Source organism: Tursiops truncatus, chromosome 18 (assembly GCF_011762595.2).
Source record: "Tursiops truncatus isolate mTurTru1 chromosome 18, mTurTru1.mat.Y, whole genome shotgun sequence".
NCBI classification, from domain to species: domain Eukaryota; kingdom Metazoa; phylum Chordata; class Mammalia; order Artiodactyla; family Delphinidae; genus Tursiops; species Tursiops truncatus.
Window position 1 is genome coordinate 10,134,482 of NC_047051.1, and position 14,732 is coordinate 10,149,213.

Genomic DNA, 14,732 nt, shown 5'->3' on the forward strand with positions numbered 1-14,732 from the left:
CTCCCTTTCTAAAACACAGCTATGATGAAGTTATTTTCCTATTTTTGATAACTTCTCATGTCTGCAGAGTACAGGCCAAACTCCTTATCAGATCTTCTAAGACTCTTTGCACACTGTCACCTCCCCACCTGCTAACACCTGTCATTCTCAGTCCTTCCCACAAGGTCTTTGTGCAGCCTAGACACACAGACAACCTTGAACACAGCAAAGGTGTCATGGCTCCTCTCTCATCCTTGTCATCAACCCCAATCCTGCAGAGCCCACAGCAAATTGTGTTCTTCCCCATGAGGGTATTCTCAGTCTCCTCACTCAAGATGAGTCTCTCCTCCCTCGTCTCAGCTCTCATGGCAGTTTGTTTACATTTAGAACGTTTATCCCAGGCACTGTAGCATTGTTGGCCAGCGGTGTCCATTTCGATCTCCTCCGTTGACAGCAAGCTCTGCTGGAAGCACATGGTGCTCATTCTCTAACAGCCCACTCTGGCTGGCTAGTGTTTGACCTGGCTCCCTAGTGTTTGACCTCACACCTCGCTCTCAAGTTTGCTACAGTTTCTTTCATCAACCTAGGCTGACCGAGAAAACAAGTCATGTTGTTGAAAGAGCCCTGTATCAAAAGATCTGTGTTCAGGAGAGCCTCTAGACCTGAATAGCTGTGGGGCCTGGGCAAACTGTACAAGGTTAGACGCTTGTTTCTCCAAAGGATTAGTGAAGAGTCCAGCCCAAGGCCAGCTTCTCTGCAGTCCCTTGTCTAATCTAGTATGTATAAAAATCCATTGGAATATCTTTAAAATTTGTGCTGTCAGGCTCATCTGACATGCTCAGGAAGACTTATTCTCCTTTCCTTCTATTGTAAGTGCACTCTCCAGGGAAAATGTCCTTTGTCTAAGCTTTCAAGGCACTTTGGGTCTATAGCAAAGGTGATCTAGGAAGCTCTTTCTGTAAAAGAATCATCAGAACTACATAGGAGAAGTCAGTACACAGACAGGGAGTGACACTGCCTTGAGTCGCACGACCTTTCTCCTCACTCAAGCACCATAACAGTCAGGCCACCTGCCTTCAAGCCTCACATCCAGGCCCAGGAGACCTTTAACATGTAAATATGATCATTATTGCCCTGCCTTAACTCTGCCAATTGTCAATAATGCTTTTAGGATCCTGTTTAAATGACTAGATGAGTGGCTCTTCATGATTTGATCCCTGCCCCTTTCTTCTGGCCACTTCTTATTGCTGTCCATAAAATCACTAGCTGTTCCCTATAAAATATGGGACTACAATTTAAATTTGAATTTCAGATAAATAACAAATGTTTGAGTACAAGTATGTTCCCAATATTGAATGGGACATACTTATACTAAAATATTGTTTTTTGTTTACCTGAAATTCAAATTTAACTGGGCATCTTGCATTTTTATTTGATAAATATGGTAACACTACCTATTATACCATGTAGTTTCAAGGGCCCCTGCCTTCTCCCTGTTGTCACTTCTGAACACCTTCTCCTCCTGCCTCATATCCACACATCATTCAGGACTCCTTTCATTTCCTCTGAAGAGACTCCATCACCTCTCATTTTAGTTTAGATACTTCTCTGTGGTACCCTGGGCCTATTTCTAATAGTGTACTTATAAAAATCTATGGTAATTGCTTATTTGTATATTTATCTAACTCACTAAATTAGACATTTCTTTTATTTTTAGTTTAAAAAAATATTTATTTAATATTTTTGGCTGCGTTGGGTCTTCGTTACTGCGTGCGGGCTTTCTCTAGTTGCGGCGAGCGGGGGCTACTCTTCATTGCAGTGAGTGGGCTTCTCATTGCAGTGGCCCCCCCTTGTTGTGGAGCACGGGCTCTAGGCGTGTGGGCTTCAGTAGTTGTGGCACACTGGTGCAGTAGTTGTGGCTCACAGGCTCTAAAGCGGAGGCTCAGTAGCTGTGGCACATGGGCTTAGTTGCTCTGCAGCATGTGCTATCTTCCCGGACCAGGGCTTGAACCCGTGTCCCCGGCATTGGCAGGCGGATTCTTTTTTTTTTTAAATTTTTTTAAAATTTACTTATTATTTTTGGCTGTGTTGGGTCTTCGTTTCTGTGCGAGGGCTTTCTCTAGTTGCGGTGAGTGGGGGCCACTCTTCATCACGGTGCGCGGGCCTCTCACTATCGCGGCCTCTCCCGTTGCGGAGCACAGGCTCCAGACGCGCAGGCTCAGTAGCTGTGGCTCACGGGCCTAGTTGCTACGCGGCATGTGGGATCTTCCCGGACCGAGGCACGAACCCGCGTCCCTTGCATCGGCAGGCGGACTCTCAACCACTGCGCCACCAGGGAAGCCCAGCAGGCGGATTCTTAACCACTGTGCCACCAGAGAAGTCCTAAACTAGACATTTCTTGAGGGCAGGATCCATGGTCTACTCTATTTATCTCCAGAAACTGAGTGGCTGACACATAATAACTGTTTAACAACATTTGTTTGACAAGCCAAATGGTGTCGTTCTACTAGCTTTCTAAAGTACATAGAGAGAAACACATGGCCAGAGGTCTAGGTTTCCAGGTGGAAGGAGAAGAGGGTGCCAGGTGTCAAAACTGCTAACTCATTTCCAGATGGTCACACTCACAGGGCATTTCAGGGGACAGGAGTGAGGATGCTGACCACAGACACAACAAGAGGGCCGTTCAAGAAGGCACAGTCAGAAAGATCATGGCCAGCTAGCAGAGTTTTAGAACATAGAGATGAGACAGGGGACAAAACATAGTCAGGAAACCTTTCATCTCAGTCCTCACAGAATAAGTCTTAGAAAAGTGAGAATTTGACAGTGAGGAAAAGATGGATTGCTTAGCTGATAATTGAACATGGGCTTTCCCATGAAACCTTTTCCTAAGAATTTTAGCAGAAAAGAGGGAATGGGATCATCTGACCACAACTGTCTTAAAACTGTTCTCATAGGCAACGGTCCACAGAACAGGCATGAACGGTGGCTTTGGAGCTCATGGCAAGCCCTCCTGCTGGGTGTACGAGGGGAGTGGAGTGTCTCGTTTGGTGGGAGTGGCAAGTACTTTTGCTGGCAGGTGGCAACTTTCTGGTTTCCTTTGTGAATTAGTCAGAGCTGTGAGGAGAGTTATGCAGGTGGTGGCCTGGTGGATCTGCCACCAAAGGAAAAGAGGAACACAGGCTGTCAATGTATATCAATGTATTAGAATCCCAGCTCACCCTTGATTTAATTCATTTCTTAATCAGAAGATTTCCCCTGTTTTTCTGTCATTTCCTCTCCTTTTTCTTCTCATTAATGTATTTCTATCCCTCAGCCCTACTCCCCAAGTGAATGGTTTTTGGTTTAGTAGATCTTTAATAATATATAGGCTACTGTCCTACGCTTTCAGAATAAATATTAAGAGCCTGAAAAACATTCATAATCTCATAGCACTCTTATTCTAGGAATTATCATAAGGAAATAATCAAGGCTTAAAGAACATAAAGATTTATGTTCAGTGATGCTCATTACTATATTATTATAATAGATAAATCTGAGACATTCATGCAATGAAATACTATCCATTCATTAAAATAATATTTTCTAAGAATAGTTAATACCAGAATAGTTTATACCAGATATTTGTGATTGCTCTCATTAATGTCAGAATAAAAGACTGTAAGTTCCAAATAATGTAACATATATATTATATATATGTATACATATAAGAAATATAGTATAACATATATGATAAATGATTTGAGTGAATGGGAGACAATAAAGCATTGAAGTTAGAAGGATTAGGCTTGGAATCACAGAGATTTAGGCTTACCACTTTTTACTTAAGATCCTGGGAATTTACTGGGCCTCAGGATGTCATTGTAAAATAAGGATAATAGTAACTGTCTTACAGAGTTATTTTGTGGATTTATATGAGAAATCATTTGTCAAATGCCTGGTATAGCCCTACCACACAGGAATTCAATAAATGATATTTTTATAAAAATACATAAAAATCCAAAATGTTACTATGTATGTATGTATATATATATATATATATATATATATATATATATATATATATATGCCAAAACATTAACATGTTATCACTAGGTAATGATATTATACATTTTTCAATTTATTCTCCCTGTATTTTCATTTTTAAAATTACCCATAGTGAATATGTATTTCTTTTATACTAGAATTAAATTATTATATTAAATAAATTAACATAAAGCTTGCAAAACCTAAGGCATTTCTTCATCAATAAAAAGTGTTTTGTTTCAGTCTTTGTTTTCTTTTATCTTTAGATACATGATAAAAAACTCCAGGGGTATTGACAAAAATATGCCATGATCAAATAGGGATTCTGTGTAACACAATACTTCCCGGCTGAATATGAAGGTTCAAAATGGCTCTTGCCTATTAAGCAAAATGTTAGCTCAGAAAGCCAGTCTGTAGACATTATGCATGTGTTTGTGTTATACTTGTAAAATTTAATTAAAACTACCTAACAGTGAGACAGTGTGGTTTCTGAGAATCATGCTCTGCAGCAAGGCCACCAAATTAATTATGCTTGATGAAGGACTGTGTGAGTAGGAGCCATATCTAGTAACACAGGACAGGATAAATCTTTCGCTAGTTATGTGCCTGATTAAAAACCTTGAAAAGCCTTATAGAACAGCCTGATTCATTTAGGGACATTTTCAGTTTGCTTATTGATGTCTCCTCCATCCTCTGTTGCTCTCACGGACTTCTGGGTTTAACAGACTTGTATCTGTTCTTCTGCAGTCACTTCTCTCTGAGGAATGATGGTTAATAATGAGAAAACAAGTGTGTTATCACAAACAACATTGAGATTGAGGAGGGAATTGACAGCAGCTAAAGCAGCTTACCAACAGGAATACCCCTCCCAAACAAAGGCAGTTTTGTTTGTCCAATGTGACAAAGGTTATTACTACTTAATTCATATTAGTTACACAAGTAGTAAAAACAAACTCTGAAGCATTTTCTGACATGTGCTTTCCTCCAAGCTATGAAAAGACTTCTCCTTTCTGTCCTCTGCCCTCAACTATAATGCTGGTCTTATCATCATACTCTATTCATTTACAAAATCACTGCAGTCTCTCTAGAATTGTTTGTTCTGCTGCTGGCCTCTCTGTGTTCGAATCAGGTCTTCCTCTGAGGTTCAACTATGTTATATGTTCATTACCTCAGTTACAGTTTATAATTTAGACAATGTGATAATTCAGGAAACGTTAACAAGTGGAATGTGTATTAGGAAGGAGGCAGTATCATTGTTTTCACAGAAGGAGATGACTGTATGCTTAGAGAACTCATGAGAAGTAGAAGAGATATAAAATAATGTTCTAAAATCTAGAACATTTTTTTTGGCAATAATCAATTATAAATTATAATGAAAAAGATATGATTTGCAAGAGTTGTTCTTCTATGAGCCAGATGGATGCAGATTCCATTCAGGTGGGGGAATGACACATTCCCCAAACCCTACCCTCATTTTGAGCCCTCAGCCTCTAAACCATTCAGGTTTTGTTCAGAGTTTTACAGTGTGGATTTTGAAGAAATTCCCACCAGTTTCTGGCCATGGATGAAATTCCCAGGGAAATAAATATCATAGCATCTTCCCCATCCTCCTCATCTCCTCCTGAGAAAAAAACATTTTCCCCAAATGTTAGCTGAACTGGTTGCCTCCAGATAGACAATCTTTTACATTCTCGCCCCAAAGCAGTTTTAGCTGCTTTGGCCACATCACTATTTGGAAAGTGTGATGTTTTGTTTAGGAGGATTGTAGTGGGTTGAACGGTAGCTTCCCCAAAAGGTATGTTCATGTTCTATTGTCTAGAACATGTGAATGTGACCTTAGTTGGACAAACGACCTTTGTAGATGTGATTAAGTTAGGGATCTCGAGATAAGATCATCTTGGATTATACCAGTGGGCCCTAAACCCAATGACAAGTATTCTTGTAAGAGACACACAGAAGAGAGGCAGACAAAAGAGGAGGCAGTGTGACCACAAAGACAGAGACAAAAGTGATGTGACCAGAAGCCAAAGAATGCCACCAGAGCTGGAAGAGGCAAGGAACAGAATCTCCCCTAGAGACTCTGGGTTGAGCACAGCCCTGCTGACACCTAGAGTTTGGATTTCTGGCCTCTAGAATTCAGAGAGTAAATTTTGTTCTTTTAAGCCACCTAGTTTGTGGTAATTTGTCACAGCAACCACAGGAAGCTAAAACAAGCAGACTCTAGAGTTAGCAGACCAGGGTTCCAGTCCTTGACCTGCTATGACCTTGGGCAAGTTGATAAACCTCTCTACAATTCTCATCTGTAAAGTGGGGATGATAATACTAGTATATCCCTCAGAAGGCTATTGAAAAATGTCTATACATTATTATTACTGCGTCTATATAATTAAAAGGCCAATGAAGGGGGTTTGCCACTGTTAAAAGATGAACTGAGGCCTATTAAAAATGTTGAGTTTATTTGATCAAAAATTGATTTCAGTCTGGCAGCGCCAAACAGGAAGTGATTAGGTGCATTCCTCTGACGGGAGTTCTGGGAAAGACTTATATAGGTAAGGTACGGAAGCAGAGAAAATAAATTATATGATTGGCTACAGCTTAAAGCCTAGTTGGCTGTGATGTGTTGTCCTTTGCGTTTCAATTTCATAACCTTGAGGCATTTACAGGCTTAGATTTTGGTTTGCTTATGAAGGCTGTCATGGCATTAAAGCCTCCTCAGTCTAATGGGCTCCTTATTTAACTAATTTAACAGCCTGTAGGAGGGAAGAGTGTCTCTAAACATGTACTGGAGTCACCACTTCTTACCAGACAGAAACTACCTTCAGCATTTAAAAGTCAGCTTTGCTCAGCCTGTACTCAACCCATTTTCAGATATCCTAGAGTCTGTGTTTTACCTAAGATCCCTGGACAGAGCTTTGCAGGCGCTCCTCTTGGCCTACGGCCTCAGTTTGACACACCAAGTGGAGTGACCTCGTTTCATAATGGTCTCTTATCATCTGGATGCTCTTTTGTGGCATTGAATATTTATTTCTCTTGGCCTCATTTTCTCCATTCATTCATAACAGACTATACATTACATATACATTACACTGAAGTGTATACATTACATTGAAGTGTATACATTACATTGAAGTGTATACATTACATTGACGTGTATCTTTTGTATCCGCTATGGATTTTGGTACATAATAGGTCAGTGATAAACAATTGGATGAATAATAAATGCCTCTCACAGGCACATAAGGAGGAATCAAGAAGCTGTGAAACACTCTGAGGGCCTCCTCGGAGTGGCCTGTCACTGGCCTGATTTCTCTCTTTTCTCTAGCATGTGAAAGTTTGCATATATTGATACTTTCCATTTTGCTTGGACTATGCTCACTTCTACTCTTCCTGTGGCTCAGGCTTCAGAGCTGGTCTGAATATCATTTCCTGAGAAAATCCTTCCCTGAATGGTTAAGTCCACCCTCTAATCATATCCACAAAACCCTCTACTTCTCCTTCAAAACACCCATCTCATGGTTTAACTTGTATCTTTCTCAGAAGACAATAAACTCCATGAATCGGGATCAGAAAAGTTTATCCCCACATGGATCCCTACATCTAGCTCATCTTCTGGTCCTTAGTTGTCATGTATTCAATAAATAGATATGCTTACCTATGCCACCATGTAATAAAAATATATTGTTGCTTTCTCTTCTTTATCTTTGGTCTGCTATTTTTCTCACAAAGATATTTTTTCTACGCAGATTAGTCTTTCAGGAGTAAAATATCTGACATTTATTATGCTTTTATTAAAGGCTTAGGGACTTAATGGACTTAATGGAAAATATTACATTCAGAAATGACCACTCTGAGTTCTCAGTCCATCTTTTGGATATTCTGTAACTCTGCAGTGTTAACATGAATTCCAGTAACAGCAAAGATACAAGGCCTTAGTTTTCTGATAAACCAATATGCAATTAAATTTGTTTTCCAGGAAAATTTTGTAGGAAGAAGACATTAAGAATGAGCTAAAGTTACCAATTTTATTGGCACAGTGGTGAGATAAATTCAAGAGAAGCAAATAAAATTTCATTCCCTTCAAATACATTGGTAGAATTTCCAATCCTGTATGCTGTGGAGTCCCAGTCCCATGAGATGATCCATGAAAAAGCGCTTACTGAGCAAATTAGTTTCAGAAACACTACTATTTATAACCCCCTTTGAAAAGTATAATGTGCATTAGCATATTAACTGCTCTGCAGTGTCCTAATGTTAAGAAATCAGCTTAGTCTAAGCCAGTGATTCCTAAACTGTTTCAACAAGGAGTTCTCAAACTTATATGACCACAAAGTATTTATTTTTATTTTTCTGACAAGTCATGCCTATTGGCATTCTGAGGAAATCAAGTTCTTTGGAACACGCTTTGAGAAATTCTATAGTACTGTAATAATGATGGGCATAAAAATTTTAAATTATAGGATAAACGTATAACAATTGTTACCACACTTGAAGGGTAATTCTGAGTTGGTTATGCCTCCTAACCAATGTGTAGGGTCAGTACCTTACCTGTAAAGTCACATATTTAATCTTTTCAATTGTGGCCAAAGACCTATGCACTATCTGACCGCAGAGTAAGTTCACAGAATGAAGAAATGAAGAACAGTCACAGTTTGTCCAAAGCTTAAATTACTTTGTCTTTAGTCATAATTCAAAGTTTTTCTAAGTGCTTTCTATGCATAAATTACTTAATAATCAGTAGAAGGATTAATATCCAACACTGTCAAAAAACATTCTGAAATCCATAAAACTATTGTGAGGACCAAACCAGCGAAATTAAGAGAGGACACTTTGTAAATTGTAAAGCAGTTTCTAAGCATTTTGCCACTGTATTTGGTGCAAACCTTTCCACAAGGAGCATTGTCATCAATATCCTTAAAACTGCCTCTCATGTTGTCTTGGAAGCTCTGATTATTAGAGAGAAGAGACACAGAACAAGGCCCTGAAATTTTATCTTGACAAATTGGGCTGCATGCCAACTTGTTCATAAGAACTGAAATTTCATCTGAATACTAATGCTGGCATTGTGTTGACTTTACCAAGTCAAGCTTGAACATTCAGGCTTGCAGTTCACCCACTGTACAAATTTTCTTCATTACTGCCATGTCCTCACATTCTAAAAGTCTGCCTTGCAAGAAGTTACACGCATTTGAACACTGTCAACAAATGAGATCTGACAAGTAAACATTTGGCAGCAATGGGATTTGAAATCTGGACTTTGATTGCCTTCAACTCCTGATGATATCATATCCAGATTCCTCATGTGTTATATTAAAAGTGTCCTTCCTACTTGAAAGCCATGGGGAATCAATAAGGAGTGAGAATTTTAACAAGCTGCAGTGCCTCAAAGCTGAAGCAATTAGTTCGTGAAGCTTGACATGCCACCTTTCTGAAGGTGAACCTTGGAAACTGAGAAACAACGTACTGTGAGAAGGTCTGTTTCACCTGCCATTTTCCTACAGAGACTGGGCGGCTCTCCACCCTTGCTAGTGATTCCTGAAGAGTAGTCTAGATAAACATTTTCACCAACTGGCACTCAGGAAAATCCCAGCATCCTCTTTGACGTGCATAGGACAAAGCCCCGTCATAACACCTGAGTGATCATTTCCAGGGAGTTACAATAAAATCGCAGTGCACCGTTTGTTACAGACTTGAGCTGTCATAATATAACTTCCATTTACACAGTAGAAATGGAGGTCTGAGAATGATGTTCTCAAATGGTACAGCATCATAGAAAGGTTCAAATTTGCAGTCAGAAAACTTATCTTTAAGTCCAAATTCTTTCTGTTACTAGCTAGGGACTTTGCTTGTTATTGGTGGTGGTGGTAGAAGATTAAACTTCCCTGGGTCTTAGTTTTCCCCCCAGTAAAATAGGAAAAAATGCCCTGTCCAACCTACTTCACAAAGATATAACAACTGTAGAAAATATATGTGAGCTCACTTTGTGAATATAAATGGTTGTTAGTTTGAATTCTCTTAGAACCAAATCCTGAGACAAGAATTTGGGGTGCAGTAATTTATTTGGAAGATAATTCCAGGAAATACCAATAGGGGAAAGGGGAAAGAGGCAGTAGTGGGCTTGGCTTCCAATAAATTATCGTTGTGCACAACTGACAATCTCACTTGGGGACTCTAGGAAGCAGTGTAAGACACACATCTCAGAGTTGTCTCACCTGAGGGTTGGTGCTACTGTGTGCATACAGACCAACTCCATTCAGCCATTAAGGAAGGCTGTCCTAGGGGATGGGAGATTTCTTGACACTTCAGCCTGTCACATGCATGGATTGAGTGGTTTCAGAGGAAGCCAAGGAAAGCCCTTCGGCAAAGAGAAATTGGTCCTAGTATTTGAAAGTAGTCTAATGTGCACTTAAATAGAGAGGGCCAGAGGAATATGAGCTGAGTATTGACATATATATGTATACACAGTAAGTCCCCTACATACAAACCTTCAAGTTGCGAACTTTCAAAGATGTGAACTTGCACTTGCACGCCCAGTCATGTAAGTTAGTTCACTTGCCTGGCGTACATTGTCACATGTGTGCATCCTCTACAAGTGCTTGTGCTTTTGTGTATTTCACTGTATAGAGTACAGTATCTTTATTTCAAACCCAGGATGTCCAGAAGCAAGTGTAAAACGAGCAGTGATGTAGCTGGTAATATTGTACTTTTCAAGATAATGTACTATAAGACTAAAAATGTTTTCTTTCTCTTTTGTGGTTTTTTTAATGTATTATTTGTGTGAAAAGTATTATAAACCTATTACAGTACAGTACTATATAGCCGATTGTGTTAGTTGGGTACCTAGGCTAACTTTGTTGGACCTAGGAAAAAATTGAACTTAACGAACGCGCTCTTGGAACAGAACTCATTCGCATGTAGGGGACTTACTAATATATGTGTATATATATATATATATATATATATATATATATATATATGTATATGAAAAAATCCTCATGTACAGCTGAACTCATCTTTGTGATCTTATTCCTCAGAATTTGAGCCACCATCATGAAGTTGATGAATACATTTCACCTCTGAATTTATATAAAATTATTATTCAGGGCTTCCCTGGTGGCGCAGTGGTTGAGAGTCCACCTGCCGATGCAGGGGACACGGGTTCGTGCCCCAGTCCGGGAAGATCCCACATGCCGTGGAGCGGCTGGGCCCGTGAGCCATGGCCGCTGGGTCTGCGCGTCCGGAGCCTGTGCTCCACAATGGGAGAGGCCACAACAGTGAGAGGCCTGTGTACAAAAACAAACAAACAAACAACAACAACAACAAAAAATTATTATTCAAAAAGTATCCATAACCAACTTGTAGTACTGTTCTGCTTATTTTACCATTTAATAGGAATGGTACAAATGGTATGCATCATTCTGCAACTATTAATTTTCATTCAACATTACCTTTGAAATCTATTCACGTTGTAACATTTAGTATTTTCAGTTGTTCTATAGCAAGAATCAGCAAACATTTTCTGTAAAGGGCCAGATAATAAATACTTTAGATGTTGAAAGTCATATAGTCTGTCATACAAACATTTTAAGTTTTAAAATGATTAACCATCAATTTGTTTCATGAATTATGGTTTGTTTTTTTTTTTTTTTTTTTGCGGTACGCGGGCCTCTCACTGCTGCGGCCCCTCCCGTTGCCGAGCACAGGCTCCGGACGCGCAGGCCCAGCGGCCATGGCCCACGGGCCCAGCCGCTCCGCGGCACGTGGGATCCTCCCGGACCGGGGCACGAACCTGTGTCCCCTGCATCGGCAGGCGGACTCCCAACCACTGCGCCACCAGGGAAGCCCATGAATTATGTTTTGAGGGTTTTATAATTTATAAGCCTCAAGATGGTGTGAAAATTTTTTCAATATTTTTCCTGATAGGACCATCCCTTCTGGGGCCCATGTTTATGGACAGAGTCCAATTGCAGCTCCAATGTAGCTCAGAGCCCATAGCCTTTACTTCCATCCCCGTGAAGGCATTGAAATCGATCTGAAATTCATATCCAGCCCTCAAAGTTAAGAAACACATTTAGCTTCAACTCTAGCTCTCCTAGATTAATTTTTTCATTTTTAGCACCTGAAGATTTCCCTTTATTACTATTAAGTTTGGCTACATATTTTTTGTTATATTTTACTCAGTGTTTTCATCTTTTGTGGATGGGGAGGAAAACTTTCCATTTCTGCTTGGGTCTATCAGGTGTTTGCAAAAAATAATCTGTCCGCATTGCTTCTCCAAATGGACACCAGACTCTGTACCTGCAAGATACATGATAAAACTGGTACCCTGGGAATGTAACTGGCCATATTAGTTCTACCAAGTGCCATAGTTTGGCCCAGTAAGTCTAAATTGTGAACTTCTTGAGAGCAGGAACCATATGTTATATATAATTTTATCTCTAGCATCTATGACTCAGCAGTATAGTATTAGGTACTTGATAAAGGTATACTAAAATAATAATAAAATAGAAAAATGTTGACGATGCTTTATGGGGTCTACATTGCAGAAAGGCACAAGAAATGCAATGATTATTTCCATATGAGCTACTAGGAATCAAGTAACTTAACATTATTCATTTAGCACCTATTATGAGTAAAATCCATCTCAACTTCGAAAGATAATATAGAAAATAGCACAAGTTATTTCTCTTTGACCTGAAAGGGCCATGAGTTCCTTGCTGTCTTATAAAAAAAAAGTAAGGATAACACAAAAGAAACATTGCAGAATGTGTGTGTGTGTGTATGTGTGTGTGTGCATACGCATGTCATAGACCATAGTAATGATACAAGAATTTAGTAAGTGATACGAGAATTTAGAAAATTGGAGATCTCTATGGAACTGGCAACCAAGAAAGACATCTTAAAGGAGGAGAGATTTGGTCAGATGCTTCCACGATGGGCGTCATTTGGATAGCTCACTAGAGAGAACATTCCTGGCAGAGGGAACAGTATATGAATAAAGGTCAGCAGATAAAAACAGCACAGTGTGTCATGGGAATGATGTGGGTTTGCCTTCGTTGAAGCCACTGAATATTGCCTCGTCTTCTCAACTTTTTTAACTAAAGCTGAGGAGGAGTGTAGGGGGATAATCAAGTATACCCAGCAAGGAATGAGGCTTGGAAAAGCATTTAGGTAGTTCAGTGAGAGATCCTAATCTGTGCATCTCCTAGGGCATACCACCCAGTGACTGTAAAAGCCAATTGCTGCCTCTCTCTTTTTAGGCTGCATCCCAGTGGAAGAACTCTGGGTGTCTGTGCAGCAGAGTAATCCTGGAACTTGAGATCTGTATTGAGTTCTGCCCCCCACACTGTGTGCTCTAGGGGGCAGACATACAGGATTGCCAGCAGCAGTGGGTCCCACCTGTACTGGCTAATAAGAGGGCAGAGGCTGAAAACATGTGCAGAGAGAAGTCTTTGCTCAAGGTCTGCTGAGTTTGCACCCTGGCTGCAGAAATTACCCTGGCAGCAAAGCCAGCTTCAAACTTTTGATTCAGGGGAAGCCATGAAAGTGCCTAGAAAATAAGTGAGCACACAATACTCTTGATTTCCTTTTTAATTTATTTTACTTAAGGCAAAAAGTTGTGTAAGAAGGAATAGTGTTTCCCACTTGCTCTTCTCCAACCTTATTTAAGTCGTGTGTGGACACTGCCCCAGGGCTCCCTGTGGCTCACTCGGGGCTGTTCCCCTGCTGCTAAAAACAACTTTATTCCCTTCTCTGATCTCTATCCCTTCTTCAGGATGAAATGATAATCACTGAATTATTATTTTTGTTCCAAATAAATGGTTCTTAGCTGACAGTATTTGCTAAACTCACAAAATAAAAAAAGTAATGACCAACCCAAATAGACGTGAGAACAATTCCCCAAATTTTAAGAATGAAGAAAAGCTATGCAGTGTCATTTGGTGGAAAACTATACCAAATACTTGAATTAAAATATGGATTTTAAAGTGAAAAGGGCACAGACCAATTAAAAATGGGAAAAAAGATCTGGACATCACACCAAAAAAGATATACAGGTGCCAAATCAACATAAGAAAAAATGCTCAAATGCATTTGTTATTAGGATATTGCAAATTAAAACAACAATGAGATATCACTACACACCTATTAGAATGGCTAAGATCCAAAAATATGACAATACTGATTGTTGGCAACGATGCAAAACAACAGGAACTCTCATTCATTACTGATGGGAATGCAAAATGGTACCGGCACTTTCTGACACATTTTGGCAGTTTCTTACAAAGCTAAACATAGTCTTGCATACCAATCATGCTCTTAGGTATTTACTCAACTGATTTAAAAACTTAAATACCTGCATATGAATGTTTATAGCAGCTTTATTCATAATCACTCAGAACTGGAAGTAACCAAGATGTCCTTCAAAGGCAAATGGATAAACATCCATACAAGAGAAACTATTCAGCAGTACAAAAGAATGAGCTTCCCAGCTACGAAAAGCCATGGGTGAATCTTAAACAAATAATTTGCTCAGTGAAAGTTGCTGGTCTGAAAAGTCTACATGTATGATTCCAATTATATGACCAAAGTAAAATGTCAACTCTATGTCAAAGGACACCGGAACCAACTAAAAGAACTCAATTATAAAGCAATTTGAGCCACAAAATAAAGTAGTATTGGATTATAACACAGAATAGAAAATAAATACCACAAATCCATAGTGGTATACATAA